The sequence below is a fragment of the Hemiscyllium ocellatum genome, unplaced genomic scaffold, assembly GCF_020745735.1.
Source record: "Hemiscyllium ocellatum isolate sHemOce1 unplaced genomic scaffold, sHemOce1.pat.X.cur. scaffold_365_pat_ctg1, whole genome shotgun sequence".
Taxonomy (NCBI): domain Eukaryota; kingdom Metazoa; phylum Chordata; class Chondrichthyes; order Orectolobiformes; family Hemiscylliidae; genus Hemiscyllium; species Hemiscyllium ocellatum.
The window spans coordinates 629016-645339 of record NW_026868540.1 but is presented as its reverse complement, the minus strand read 5'-3'; the positions used below and the strand labels follow the sequence as shown (position 1 = coordinate 645339).

Genomic DNA, 16324 nt, shown 5'->3' with positions numbered 1-16324 from the left:
GTTTTCTGTGATATGCAAGCTGGCACCCAGATCCCTCTGCACCTAAACACTTTGAACTTTCTCTCCGTTTCGATAATAATTTATCTTTCTATTATTCTGGCCAACTTGAATAGCCCCATATTTATACACTTTAATTTTCCTTGCCAAATTTTGACCCATTCAACCAACCTATCCATATGTTTTAAATCTCTTGCATCATCATTCTGAATTAATTTCCCACCAATGTCAGTGTCATCTGAAAAAGCGGCATTGTATTTTCTATCCCGTCAACCTAGTACCATAATACCAACGATTGCAAATGGTTGAGGCGTGATTACTGAAATCCAAGGCAACCCACAAGTTGCATTTGCCAAAAGAAAATGACACATTTTTTCCATCTGACTACATTTTGTTGGTTAACCAATCCTCCATCCAAGCTAATAAACTACTCCTAAACTCATGTTGTCTGATCTTACCATTTACTCTTTGGAGAAGCGACATATCCGATGCCTTCAGGAAGACCAGATATGTTCCATCTCCAGGATTCCCACAATCCACCTTGTTTGTGACAACTTCAAGTAACTCAAGCAATCAATTCAAACACAATTTAGCCTTAGTAAAACCATGGGGTTAAAAACAATGACTGCAGATGCTGGAAACCAGATTCTGGATTAGTGGCGCTGGAAAATCACAGCAGTTCAGGCAACATTCAACGTGCAGCGAAATCGACGTTTCTGGCAAAAGCCCTTCATCAGGAACAAAGGCAGTGAGCCTGAGGCGTGGCGAGATTGGCTAGAGTGGGGGTGGGGGTGGAGAGAAAGTAGCATAGAGTACAATGGATGAGTGGGGGAGGGGATGAAGGTGATAGGTCAGAGAGGAGAGGGTGGAGTGGATAGGTCGAAAAGGAGACAGGCAGGTTGGACAAGTCCGGACAAGTCATGGGGACAGTGCTGAGCTGGAAGTTTGGAAGTCGGGTGAGGTTGGGGGAAGGGGAAATGAGGAAACTGTTGAAGTCCACATTGATGCCCTGGGGTTGAAGTGTTCCGAGGCTGAAGATGAGGCGTTCTTCCTCCAGGCGTCTAGTGGTGAGAGAGTGGCGGTGAAGGAGGCCCATGACCTCCATGTCCTCGGCGGAGTAGGAGAGGGAGTTGAAATGCTGGGCAATGGGGTGGTGTGGTTGATTGGTGCAGGTGTCCCAGAAATGTTCCATAAAGCGCTCTGCTAGGAGGCACACAGTCTCCCCAATGTAGATGTGACCGCATCGGGAGCAAAGGATACAAAAATAATATTAGTGGAAGTGCAGATAAAACTTTGGTGAATGTGAAAGGCTCCTTTAGGGCCTTGGCTAGAGGTGAGGGAGGTGTCAGAGATGGTCCAGGTAAATTGAAGGTCAGGGTGGAATGTGTTTGTGAAGATGATGAATTGCTCAACTTCCTCGCGGGAGCACGATGTGGCGCCAAAGCAGTCATCAATGTAGCGGAGGAAGAGGTGGGGAGTGATGCCGGTGTAATTACGGAAGATCAACTGTTCTACGTAGCCAACAAAGAGACAGGCATAGCTGGGTTCCATACGTGTGCCCATGGCTACCCCTTTGTTCTGGAGGAAGTGGGAGGATTCAAAGGAGAAATTATTAAGGGTGAGGACCAGTTCGGCCAAATGAATGAGAGTGTCGGTGGAAGGGTAGTGTTGGGGACGTCTGGAGAGGAAAAAAGCGGAAGGCTTGGAGGCCCTGGTCATGGCAGATGAAGGTGTAGAGGGATTGGATATCCATGGTGAAGATCTCCATTAATGACGACCGTCTTGACACTGGCATTTTTACAAACCCACCAACTCCCACAGCTACCTGGATTACCCCTCTTCCCACCCTACCTCTTGCAAAAATGCCATCCCGTATTCCCAATTCCTCTGCCTCCGCCGTATCTGTTCCCAGGAGGACCAGTTCCACCATAGAACACACCAGATGACCTCCTTCTTTAGAGACCGCAATTTCCCTTCCCAGGTGCTTAAAGATGCCCTCCAACACATCTCGTCCACATCCCACCCCTCCAACCATAACAAGGACAGAACGCCCCTGGTGCTCACCTTCCACCCTACAAACCTTCGCATAAGACAAATCATCCGCTGACTTTCCGCCACCTCCAAAAAGACCCCAGCACCAGGGATATATTTCCCTCCCCACCCCTTTCCGCCTTCTGCAAAGACCATTCCCTCCGTGAGTACCTGGTCAGGTCCACGCCCCCCTACAACCCACCCTCCCATCCTGGCACTTTCCCCTGCCACCGCAGGAACTGTAAAATCTGTGCCCACACCTCCTCCCTCACCTCTATCCAAGGCCCAAAAGGAGCCTTCCACATCCATCAAAGTTTTACCTGCACATCCCCAATATCATTTATTATATCCGTTGCTCCCGATGCGGTCTCCTCTACATTGGGGAGACTGGGCGCCTCCTAACAGAGCGCTTTAGGGAACATCTCGGGGAAACCTGCACCAATCAACCATACCAGACCGTGGCCCAGCATTTCAACACCCCCTCCCACTCTGCCGAGGACATGGAGGTCCTGGGCCTTCTTCCACCGCCGCTCCCTCGCCACCAGACGCCTGGAGGAAGAACGCCTCACCTTCGCCTCGGAACACTTCAACCCCAGGGCATCAATGTGGACTTCAACAGTTTCCTCATTTCCCTTCTCCCACCTCACCCGAGTTCCAAACTTCCAGCTCAGCACTGTCCCCATGACTTGTCTGCACTTGTCCGACCTGCCTATATCCTTTTCCACCTATCCACTCCACCCTCTCCTCCCTGACCTATCATCTTCATCCCCTCCTCCACTCACCCATTAACTCTATGCTACTTTCTGCCCATTCTCACCCTCCTCTAGCTTATCTCTCCACGCTTCAGGCTCTCTGCCTTTATTCCTGATGAAGGGCTTTTGCCCGAAATGTCGATTTCGCTGCACTTTGGTTGTGGCCTGAACTGCTGTTCTCTTCCAGCACCACTAGTCCAGAACTTCGTAAAACCATGTTGACTCTGACGAATTGTGGTTTGAGTTTGCATATGTCCTGAACAATGGACTCTAGCAATTTGCCTTAAATTACAATAGTTTATTGTTAAACTTTAGTCGCTCATGTATTACATTATTACAAGTTCTTCCCTTTCGAAAACCTTCATGTTTTCTTTGAATTCCTGTTTTATGGGCACAAGGCTTGAAGAGATCTGCTCCAATTGCTGTGTAAGAGCCATGTATGTCTGAATGGACTCATCATCTTGCTGGTATTCAAACTCGATTGGCTGATGTCTTTCTGGTGTTCCCATGTTGCCATCTCCAAGGCCAGAATGACCTCCTCCTGTTGATGCTTTTGAGGATTGGGAGGTTATGGAATCTTCCTGCTGCTGTGTAACAATTTGAGGGGCTCATGGGTTTTCTCATACTTCTCCATAACAGGTGGAGATACTGAACGGTCTCCTCATGTATCCCGGAGATGGGACCGAGGGATTGATTCGTCGTCTCTTATTCCCATAAAACAAACACGTGTATAAATTACCTCTTCGTTTCTCATGAAAGAAGTCTCAGATAGTTTTTGTCCTTATCCAATTCCCTTGCAATAGGCTCGGTGGGTCTGAATGGCCTCCTGTTATCCCAGTGTAACAACCTCGAGTCACTGTGTGACCTCTTCCAGTTCCTATGTTACAGACTTGAGGAGGCTGAATAGACTGCTCCTGTTGCTGTTGAACAGGATACTGGTGCAGCATGGCCTACTGTTATAGGCTCGAGGGGCTGATTGGCCTCCTTCTGTAAATGTATATCAGGCTCCAGGGGCTGAATAGCCTCATCCTGTTTTGTTGTATCAGGGTCAAAGGCCTGAATATCCTCCTGTTGTTCCTGTGTAACAGGCTGGAGAACGGAATGGATTCCTCCACTATCTGTGTAATTCCCTTCACTTGTTAACTCCTTCTGTCAACTTTGTTCAAATAAGATCATCTTTAATTTTTGTAAACTCCAATGGCTACTGGGTCAACTTGATCATCCTTTCGTTATAAGCCAGCACCTTCATTGCAGGAATCAGTTGAGGGAACCATCTCTGAGCTGCTTCCAATATAACAACATCCTTTCTTCAGAGAAGAGGCTAAATCTGTACACACTACTCCAGATGTAATCTTCCTGTACAGAAGCAGCAACACTTTACCAGCCTATTGTAAAGTTCCGACCCAGGTTAGAGCAGTCTCAGCTCTCTGGGGGAATACAGAACATTGTTGGAAGATCATTGTCCTTCTCTACTCCATCAGCATAACGGGAGATCTGGAGAACTTAAAGTTTGAGAAGATCATAAATGATGTAGCGAGATGATCTCTACCATCAATCTCCCCAGAGCCCACATCGCTCAGATTCCGCAGAATCTAGTAAGGTGGATCGCAAAACCAGCAAGGAGGAGCAAAGTGAAAGCTGCAATACAAATGCAGGGCATGTTATAAAACAGGAAATGAGATATGTACATTTGTGGGTACTGCAGTATGATATATGTTTAAATTATATCTAAACTTTGTTAACCCAATTGAATGCTAATGCTGGGAAAAATGGATTTCAAGACCACGTGTGAGATGGTTTACATGAGCATTATGTTAAGCACTGAGCTCGAGATCAGGTGATTTAGGAATTGGTGTTGAGTGATCAGAAGAGCTAATTGAAAAATTTGCTGTAAAGGACATTTTGGGAACAGTGACCACAATGTATCGGTTTTCTTTTATGCTGTTTGAGTACACGACAGATTTTGTTTAATTTGAAGTAACTGTTATAAATATGAGTCATGCAAGCCGTCAAGGTGTGAGGAGAAAGTCGGGACTACAGATGCTGGAGGTCAGAGGCGAAGAGTGTGGTGATGGAAAAGCACAGTCAGGCAGCATACTAAGAGCAGATAAATCGATGTTTCGGGCATAAGGCCTTCATCAGGAATGAAGCTTATGGGCCAAGGGGGCTGAGGGATAAATGAGAAGGGGGTGAGACAGGGGGGAGGTTAGCAGGGATTGCGGTAGGTAGATGAAGGTGGGGTTGAAAGTGATAAGTGATGAAGGGAGACAGACCGCCTCATCTACTGCATCCATTGAACCCAATGTGTTCTTCTCTACATTGGCGAGGCAGAAGGTCAACTTGTGGAACATTTCAGAGAACATCTCTGTGACAGCCACATTGAACAATTCCATCGCCTTGTGGCTGAGCACTTTAACTCCCCTTCCCACTCTGCCAAGGACATGAGGGTCCTGGACCTACTCCATCGCCAAACCTGAGCCACCAGAAACCTGCAGGAAGAAAGCCTCCTCTTCTGCCTTGGGACCTTCCAAACACAGGGGATCATAGTGGATTCCCCCATTTCCACTAATCCCACCCTATCCCACTCCAACCCTCCAAGTCAGCACCACCCTTTTGTACATTCCTATGCGTCCACCTTCCTTGCTATCAATCTGGCCCACCCTCCTCTCCGAGTATCACTTTCAACCCCACCTTCACTTACCTATTTGATGAAAGGAGGCAGCTTATAAAAATGCCAAGTTGCTGTAATCCAGTGGATTCAGAGAAATGTAGGACCCAGCAAAGGATGGCCAAGAAACTGAGAAGAAAATCGAAAAGAGAAAAAGCATGCAAACGAAAGAAAAACATAAAAACTGCTAAAAAGCATCTATCAATGTATGAAAAAAAATAAAAACAAGGTCAAATGTGGAACAGTTGGTATGCGTTCAGGATAGTTTATTGCAGAGAACAGAGAAATCTCGGAAAAGAAACAGTTTATTTGCGTCTATCTTCATTGCAAGAATGTCCAGAAATTCTTCCAGAAATACCAAGTGACCATGGGACTTGTGTAAGTAACGTCTAAGATTATTCTTATCAATGTTGAGGTCATCTTTGAAAAGAAAGCTGGATTGAGTATTTATAAATCTGACAGACCAGATGTACTTCATACAAGGATTTATGAGGAAGCAGCAATAGACATGTTCATTGCATCGCGGATTTTTACTTTATCTTCTGACACACTCTCGAACGTCATTTAGCCAATCTGTATAAGGCAAAGGTTACAAATATTATCCAACAGTTTAAGAAAGGATGAAGATGGAGAGGGGTGAACTACAGAGCAGTTATCTTGTCATCCGCAGTCGGGTGTCTGTTGGACTCGATTACAAAGAACATGCGACTACATATGTAGAAGGTAATAACATAACTTGGGAGTGTGAGAATATACCGATGAAAAGAAAACCAGAAGTGGCAAACATTTTTTTGGAATGGTTTGAAGATGATTCTTGTGGACATAGGCAATGAAGAACCAATGGATAACGTAGAGTTGAATATTCATGAGATTTTTTAAAAAACTCACAAAGTAAGCTCATAACAAAGGTTAAAGCGAGAGGTATTAGGAAGAACATATGAAAATAGCAAAGAAAAAATTAGTTTTACATTCAGGTGATTGTAATTGGAATATAGAAGACGTCATGCACCGTTGTATCGAGTGTTCATGACAGTATTTTGTATTGTTCGGAGTCCCAATCTAAGAAATAAGATATTGACTACAGAGGAACTGCAAAAGGTATTATTCAGATTCATCCCTAAAACGGCAAGATTTTCTGATGTGGAAACTCACCCTGTGATCTCGAGTTTTGAAACATGAGAGGTGGTTGCAGTGAAACTTAGAAACACAGAGGGGACTGAATAACAGGGACATGGAGAAGTACAAGTAGGCGAGATCTGGGAGAATCCCACAATATTCTACACGGACAAGTAGAGCAGAATCATCAGCAAACAGTTAGTGTCCATTAGAAACCAAAGGGGCAATCTGTGTGTCAAGCTGGAGAACATTGATGGATTGTAACATGAGACCTTCACATCTATTTTACTTTAGAGACGGAGAAGACAAGTACAGAATTCAAGGAGATGGATGGGGAAACTCTTGAACAGATTGATGTAAAATACGAGAAAGGATTTGAGGCTTTGTTCTGTATAAATTTGGACCTATCTCCATGTCTGAATGAATTTTATCACAGGCGGCTGTTGGGGTGAATGGAGGAAAGACCCTGACTAAATATTTTAATTAGGCTCTGACCATAGGGGAGGTGCCAGAGAACTGGAGAACTGCTAACACGATTCCACTTCACAGTTCGGGTGGGAGAGATAGACCAGGGAACTATAGACGAGCGGGTACTAGGTCACTGTTAAGGAAACTACTGGAGAAAATAGGGAAGGAGAAAATTGAACTCCAATAAGAGTCGAAAGGTCTGATCAGGGATAATCATCATGACTTTATCAGAAGGAAGTGGCACCTAATGGATTTGATTGAATTAGTTTGAGGAGGTCGATTCTTTAGCTTTGTAGGAAAGCCTTTGACAAATTTCCAGCTGGGAAACTGAAAAATAATGTAAAATCTCACAATATAAATGATAACTTGACAAGTTACAACGAAAATTGTCTTAGTGGCGGGAGGCAGAGGGTAGTGAGAGAAAGCTGTTTGTGTGACTGGAGACCTGGTGCACCACAGGGAGCAGTGCTGCATCCCTTATTGTTTGTGTTATTCATAACAAAAACAAATGTGAATGTGGAGGGGGCAAGGTGGAGAGGCAGGGAGGTGTGATAAGTAAGTGGACATTTGACATAAAGATTGACCGGTTGGTTCGCAGTGAGGAGGAAGGCCTTAAGTTACAGGAAGATGCAGATGAAATGGTCAGATGGGCAGATCAATAACAGGTACAATGTTACCTTGATAAATATGAGGTGATGAACATTGGGAGAAGGAACCAGGCAGGGGAGGACTCAATGAATGGCAGCACACTGGGAAGCTCAGATTATGCTTCTCTACACTTCCCTGAATGTGACTGGACAGGTTAATGCTTAAAAATGTGTTGCTGGAAAAGCTCAGCCGGTCAGGCAGCATCAAAGGAGCAGGAGAATCGATGTTTAGGGCAGGTTCCTGAAGAATGGCTTATGCTCGAAACGGCGATTCTGCTCCTTTGATGCTGCCTGACCTGCTGCGCTTTTCCAGCAACACATTTTTAAAGCACTGATCTCCAGCATCTGCAGTCCTCACTTTCTGCTGGGCAGGTTAATGGACTAGTTAAGAATTGGACCTTGAGTATTGTGTTTCCTAATCAGGGTGTAGACATAAGACCTTCCAGGGCTTTGGTTCGGCCAAAATGGAATACTGTATGTAGCTCTGGGAGCCACATTCCAGGAAGGATGTGATTGTACTGGAGAGGGTGCAGAGGTGATTCACCAGGATGTCCCCTGGGGTAGAGCATATCAGCTATGGAGAGAGGCTGGATAAGCTCGGGTTGTTTACTTTGGAGCAGAGAAAGCTGAGGAGTCAGTGATTCAGAAGGATAAGATTATAAGCGACACGGACAGGGGGGATAGACAGCAACTGTTCCTTTTAGTCAGAGGGTCAAGAACAAAGGAGCACACTTTTATAGTGAAAAGTTTGAGGTTCAGAGATGATTCAAACATTTTTTCACCTCGAGGTGTGGGCTTCTGGGATTACTTCCTGAGAGGGGAATTATCACGAGTAACCTCACAATCGTTAAAAAGTACTTGGACAAGCACTTGGAAGTGTCATAACATTCCAGGCTATGGGACTGCTGTAGAAAGTGGGACTAATATAGATCGTGCTGTCCTTCTGTTGGCACAGAGTCTTTGCTCCTGTGAGTGTACCATGTGGAAGGTCAATTATTGGAGCATTTTAAGGCAGGAATTGATGGGTTTCTGAAGAGTTATATTCATAAGGGTTATAAGTGTGAACTGTAATAGCTTGTTAAATGATGTCAATGTGAGAAATATGAGAAAACAAGTGTAGTTTCCTTACAGTTTGGAACCAGAGAATGGAGAATGGGGAACAGGGAAATGGCAGAACTATGAAGCCACTACTTCAGTTCTGTCTTCACAAAACTTTCTAACAATATAAGGAAAACCAAGTCTGGTGTGGGAAAATGATAGAGTACGTGGAACATAGGACATAGTAAGTAAATGGTTTAGCAGAAATTATTGTGGCTGAAAGTAATAGTCATAGACAACACTAACATAGATTTATGAAATGGGAATTATGTTTGAGAAGCAGACTGGCTGACAAATGAAAGAGCAGCAATGGATGTAAAACATTTTGATTTTTAGGAAAATGTTGGTAAAGCTCCAAGCCCAATTTGCAATATCAAATCTGAGTGGATTGGGGCGAATATATGGGCATGTTTCGAGAATGGGACAGCTGGCAGTAAACAGTGAATAGAAATAAACAGACTCATCAATCAACAGCCTGACATTGTCTGTAAGGTATGATTCTGTGAGTATGACTATGACCTAGACACCCCATCACCTTCCCCGGATATGTCCTGTCTCATCAGCAGGATGGACACAGCAGAGGTGGCGGCACAGTGGGATGCAGTTAGAAGGGAATTGCTCTTGGAGTCCTCAACAGTGACTCCGTATCCCATGGCATTAGTTTGCATTTGGGAAAGGAAACCTCCTGCTGATTACCAAGTACCAGCATCTCTCAACTGATGTATCAGTACTCCTCCATGCTGACCAACACTTGGAGGAAGCACTGAGGGTAGCATTCTGGGTGGGGTATTTCAATGTTCACCCCCAACAGTGTCTCAGCTACAGCATTATTGATCGAGAAGGCTGGGTCCTCAAGGATATAACTGCTAGAGTGGTTCTGCGGCAGGCAGTGAAGGAACCAACAAGAGGAAAATATACACTTGACCACAGCCTTACTAAACTGCCAATTGCAGAAGTATCTGTCCATGACAGTATCGGTAAGAGTGACCACCGCATAGTCATTGAGGAGACAAAGTCACACCTGCACATTGAGAATAACATTCACCATTTTGGGAGGTACTATCACAGTGCGAAATAGGGCAGACTTCGAACAGATCTAACAGTTCAAGTCTGGGTGTCCATAAGGTGCTGTGGTTCATCTATAGGAGCAGAATTGTACAGCCACACAACCTCATGACCTGGCATACCCCCCTCGCAACAATTACCATCAATCCAGAGGATCAACATTGGTTCAATGGATGTGCAGGATGGCAGGAGCAGCACCAGGCAAACCTGACAATGAAGTGTCAGCCTGGTGAAGCCACCAAACAGGACTACTTGTGTGCACCAAACAGCATAAGCAGTAAGTGATAAACAGAGCTAAGTGATCCCATAAGCAAAGGATCAGATCCAAGCTCTGCAGTCCTTCCACATCTAGTCGAGAAACGTTGGAGACAATTAAACAATTCACTGGAGGAAGAGGTTTCACAAATAACCCCTTCCTCCATGATGGAAGAGCCCAGCACTTCAGTGTATAAGATAAGGCTGATGCATTCGTAACAACCTTCAGTCAGAAATGTTGAGTGGATGATCCATTTCAGCCTCCTCCAGTGGTCCTCAGCGATTCAGTTACCAGTCATCAACCAATTCGAGTTGGAGATACTGAATACTCAAAGGGTCCATACTCTGACAGCATTCTGGCAATAGTACCGAAAACTTGTGCTCCATACCTTGCCACTCCCCTAAACAAACTCGTTCAATACAGTTACAACAATGGCTTTTCCTGATTATGTGGAAAATTACCCCAAGTATCTCCTGTATATAAAAAGCAGAACAAATCCAATCTGGCCAATTACAACTCCATCAGCCTACTCTCGATCATCAGTAAAGTGGTGGAAGGTCTCAGTGCTTTTAAGCAGCAACCTGCTCAGCAATACCCTGGTCAATGATGACCAGGTTGGGCTCCCCCAGGACCACTCAGCTCCGGATCTCATTACCTTGATTCAAACATGGACAAAAGAGCTGAATTACAGAGGTGGGGTGAGAGTGACAGCCCTTTAAATCAAGGCTGCCTTCGACCAAGTGTGGTATCAAGGGGCCTTAGCAACACTGGAATCAATGGGTATCAGAGGCAAACACCCCGCTGCTTAGAATCATACCTGACACGTAGGAAGATGGTCGTGGTTGATGAAGGTCAGTCAACTCAGCTCCATGTCTGTAGGAGTCCCTCGAGCAGTGAACAGAAACTTCTTCAGGGCTGCTTCATCAATGACCTTCCCTCCATGTTAAGGTCAGAAGTGGGGATGTTCGCCAATGATTGTACAATGTTCTGCAACATTTGTGGCTCCTCAGATACTGAAGCAGTCCATGTTCAAACACGACAAGAAATGGACAGTATCCAGGCTGGCAAGTGGCAAGTAATATTCAGCCCACACGAATGCCAGACCATGACCATCACCAATAAAATACAATCTAACCTGCCCCTTGGCATTCAATGATGTTACTATCACTGAATCCCCCAGTATCAAAGTCCTGGTGGGTAATCATTGCTTAGAAACTCACTGGTCTCCCCACATGAACACTGTAACTATAAGAGCAAGTCTGAAGCTAGGAATGCTGCGGCGAGTAACTCACATCCTGACTTCCAAAATTCTGTCCATCATCTACAATGCATGTCAATACAATATAGGTCAGAAGTGCGATAGAAGACTCCCAGTTTGCCTGGATGAGTGCAGCCCCAACAACACTCCAGAAGCTTTATACCATCCAGGACAAAGCAGACAGTTTGACTGGCCCTTCACCCACAATGCTCCACCATCAACACGCAGCAGCAGCAGTGTTTTACTATCCACATGCTGCAATGAAATGATTCACCAAAGATCCTCAGAAACCATCTTCCCAACTCACGAACACTTCTATCTAGAAGGACAAGGGCTCCAGATGTATGGAAATACCATCATCTTTAGGTTCCCCTCCAAGCCATTCACCATCCTGACTTGGAAATATATCACAGCTCCTTCACAGTCGCTGGGTCAGAATCCTGGGATTCTCTCCCTAATGGCACTGGAGGTCAACCACAGCAGGTGGACTGCGGTGTTCAACAAGGCAGCTCACCACCACCTTCTCAAGAGCAACTAGGGACAGGCAATAAATGCTGGCCCAGCCAGTGACACCCAGATTGACGAAATACAGAAATAGAAATTAACAGAGGACGGTTGCTGAGGTATCACAGAGATCGGTGTTTGGGGCCCAGCTGTTCACAATGTCCTTTAAATATTTGGTTGCTGGAATCAGATACAATACATCCCAGCCTGCTGACAGCACTAATGGATGTGGGATTGTGAGTGGGTGCGGAGGATATAAAAAAGCACCAAGAAGACTAAGACAAATGGAGTGAATGGGTAAATACGTGACAGATGGAGAACAATGTGGATAGAGGTGACGGTGTGCCCTTTGGGGGAAATGATAAACTGGAATCCTACAATTTGAAAGGGATTGGTTGAAACACGTTGATTTACAAAGGGACAGATGCTCCTTTTTGTTGTTTCCTTTTGCATCAACCTCTGAGGTCCCTGCAGCGCAGTGAGTTCTGTAACCAGAAGTCAATACTGGGCATGGCATTGACACGCTGACCAGTGTACACAGACCCACCAAGTGGGGAGCTATAACACGGAAAAGGATCTGCATCTCATTGTACATATGTCGCTGAAAGCAATATTGCAGAAACAGAAAGCAGTAAAGAAGATAAATGGTGTGTTGACCTTCATTTCAGGGGGATGCGAGTCCAGGAGAAAGGGTGTCTCAGTGCAGCTGTACAGGGCCTTGGTAAGATATCATCTCGAACATTGTGCAGTATTGTGTGCAGTTTTGGTCTCCTTACCTAATAAAGGAAAACCTGACATTGAGGGAGAGCAGTGACGGATGACCAGACTGATCTCTGGGATGACAGGCTTGTTGTGAGAGCAGAGTTTGGTGGTGACTGGGCCAGTATTCCATGGGGTTTAGGAAAATAAGTGGAGATCTCAGTGAAATTTACAAAACTCTGACAAAGTGAGACAGATTGGAAGCAGGGATGATAATTCCCCTGGCTGGGACTTCTAAAACAAGGGGCCACAGTATTAGGTACAGGCAGTCACTCTGCATTGAGATGATAATAAATATCTGCACTCACTGACTGGGGAACCTGGGGAATTCGTTCGCACCTGGAAACTGAGTCACTGAATATAAATACGGATTTAGAGACAGTAAAGGGATGGTGGGAGAGCAGGAGTATGGTATGGAAATTATATTGAATTGGTTAGCAACTCGATGAACCAAACATACTACTGCACCGCCTATTTTATAGCTTCCCAAGGTTACTCACATTAACAGATATGTATATCGTGTGGGGTAAGTATATTGAGGAGATTTTTTTTTCCATGAACTTAGAATGGGGAGGCCAAATGTGTTTTCCATTCCCGATGTTTCTGTGCAGTCTGTGGAAAAGCTCTGTAAAATGCTGTCACAAGCTCTCAGGTGTTAGTAAGGAGGTTTCTGCAGGGTCGACAGGACTGTGTTCCCATTCCCTTTTCCCACATTGCTGCTGAGGCCGGGTGTTCTGTCCGGTTTCATCCTTTCAGACCTCGGAGCAGTTTGATACAAATGAGTGGCCTTGCTTGGCCGTTTCAGAGACCATTGAAATGTTTATCACACGTCAGGGTCTTTGGAGTCTGTTTTAGGCCAGCCCAGGAAATCATGGGAGATTCACTTCCTAAAAGTACATTGGAGAAGGAAATTCTGTTTACAATCGATATTGGCTTCAAGGTCACTGTTACTGACCCCAGGTTTTAGATCTCGATATTTTATTAATTGTTTTTAACTTCCAACCGCTGCCAGAGCATTATCCTGGTCTGGATTAGTAATCCAGTGATATTTCCACAACAGCACCATCTCCACATGGGGACCTGTCGAAAACCACACTGAGCAGGGTATTTCTATGCTGCTTGACAGTTCTGTCAAAAAGAACTCCCAACAATTTGACGGTCGTGATGGGAATGAGGGAGTGATAATTGGTCAGATTGTAATTATTCCCCTCTTAGGGGACTGGACACAGCTGAGTAATTTTCCACATTGCCAGGGAGATGTCAGAGTTGGAGCTGGAATGAAACAGCTTCCCCAGGGACACGGCTTGTTGTGTAGCACAAGTCTTCAGTCCTATTGCAGGAATGGGGTCAGGACCCATTGCCTTTGTCGTATCTACTGTGTTCAGCTGTTTATTCATCTCACATGCAGCAATTCGAAATATTTGAAGACTGGCGTCTGTGATTTTGTGGGCATCATGATGAGGGTGAGCTGTATCATCGACTCAACACTTCTGGCAGAGGATGGTGCAGATAAAACATCCTTCTCTTTTACACTGATGTGCAGGTCTGTTCCATTATTTAGGATGGGGATGTTTGTGGAGCCCTCTCCTCCAGTCATTTGTTTAATCGTCCATCACCATTTATAACTGAATGTGGCAGGACTGCAGGGCTTCGTTCAGATCTGTTGGTCAAGTCTGGTAGCTTTAATGAGTTAGCATCAGGTTAAGGTTCATGTGATTCTGACTCTGACATGTTCACCCACACTCGTCACTGAGCCATAGATGGTGTTTATTGTAATGACAGACTGAGGTGTTATCCTGGCAAAAAGTTACAGGTTGTGGCTGAATGCAGGTCTGCTTCTCCTGCTGCTGTGGTCTCCAGCACTACATGAATACAGTTTCCAGCTGCAATATCTGCAATGCAATTCTGCTGTCTGTTCCCCAATTCTCACTGAGGCCATTCACCCATCAGTCCTGTACTCAGTGACCTCACCTGGTTTCTGATGTGGTAATACTTCAATTTCAAACTCTCATTCTGCTGAGGGTCTGTCTCCCCGGGTCTTGCCTCCAATCTGACACATTCTGCAAAAGCATTTAACTGATGTTAATTCAAATGTTTAATTCACCTGAATCTTATTCCTTGAGAAATGCCATCTTCTGTGTTTAAAGTGAATGTGTTTCCTCTGTTTCTCTCCCTGACAATGATTAAGAGCTCTGTAGTGTCAGTGATACCAGAGTTATGTAGTTTCAGAGCCAGTTAATTCTCTGGATTCCCAATCATCTTCACCACATTGCATGTTTCCTCTTTTGGTTTGATGCCTTATCACTCTTGGCTGCCTTGTCCTCCCATGAGTATGTTTCATCAGCTTGGGGTTGCATTTCTGGTATTATCTTCCGAATTATCCCCAGAAACTCCTGCTATTGCTGCTCCATGGTCTTTCCTGCTCAGCTCCCCTTCCAATTAACTCTGACCAGCTCCTCCCGCCTGTCTTTGTAGTTACATTGCTTCATTATAACCACATTACATCTTGAAGAAAGCATTACGTATAAAATGAAAGAATGAGTTTTGTGAGATGGGCCACGAAGATTGGTGGATTTATTAACTAGATACAAAGGGAGAACGAGAGAGAGGATATAGATATGGAGATGTGGAAAATGAGAAAACTATATTATCGAAAGAAGTAGATGTACTTCCCTCAATCTTTTGGCAATTCCTGTGTGCTGTGGTCCTTTGTACAGTGCACGTACAACAGAGCAATATGTTCAAACGCTGGGTCTGATGCCATAACTTTCCTCTCCAATAATATGACAGACACTAGTTTTGGAAAGAACCCAACAGACCAATATATTTAATTCCTGGTAGAAAGGGGATTAACTGAAATAGGTTGGAAACCAGAAACAAGAATTTCTAACACACATTCTGATAAAAATGAGAGACTAGAGTTGGGAATCCCAGAAAAGGGGGAACATTGAGAGAAAGGGAAGGTATCACTTCAGATGAGGATCAAATAATGTTTTAATGCTTAAAAAATTTTATTCATTATGTGCATCATTTTTTGTTAACTGTGTCTCAGTTGTTCATTCAGAATGCGTTATACACATATGAAGAGTGTTACTTATCTGAACACACACTGATTAAACAGTGTATATAAAATCTGTTTTTTCCATTTCCGACTGTCCTGTTGTCGTGCTAGCAGGATATATGAACACCAACTGGCCACCAAAAGACACGACCCACTATCATTAGTTTCCATTCATTCAGAAAAAGAAGGACACCACGTTGACTGTGACAACACGCACTTCCTAGGACAAAGCCACGCACGAAAGTTCTTAGAAACATGACATTCTAGCGAGAAGTACATCAACAAACGCATCAATTTAGATCCTATCTACCTTGCCTTGAACAAAAAACTGGAAATGACATCATGCACCTTAAGAAACCAAGACCTAGAAATACAAAGACGAGACTTACCACCAGTGCGTCACCAGAGACTCTCACTAATGATATCACCTAGTCATGGTGACAAAACATCTGAAAACAAACCATCAAGCTCAGCGAGTTAAAATACATACTTATTAATTGTTCTTTTTCTCTTAATAGTGGAATTTGCGACTACTTTGTCACTCGTGTTTTAACAGATTACGAGGTGAGATGAGCTTTTCTGGGTGTGTGGTTTTAATTAACAAGGAGTTCAACATCGACATCATAACAGTTTGAGGGCTTGTC

The 16324-nt window shown here is 44.5% G+C and overlaps 1 long non-coding RNA gene across 2 annotated transcripts; it reads right to left on the bottom strand.

The window, feature by feature from the left end:
- Window positions 1-3063: 3063 nt before the first annotated feature.
- On the bottom strand, window positions 3064-15657 carry LOC132813391 (uncharacterized). Of its 2 annotated transcripts, none has more exons than XR_009644061.1 (2): window positions 13120-15657; window positions 3064-4418 (listed from the first exon to the last, which is right to left on the bottom strand). It is a non-coding gene; the product is annotated as an uncharacterized LOC132813391 (long non-coding RNA). The 2 variants fall into 2 exon arrangements; XR_009644062.1 differs by having other exon boundaries at window positions 14591-15657.
- Between the last annotated feature and the right edge of the window lie 667 nt (window positions 15658-16324).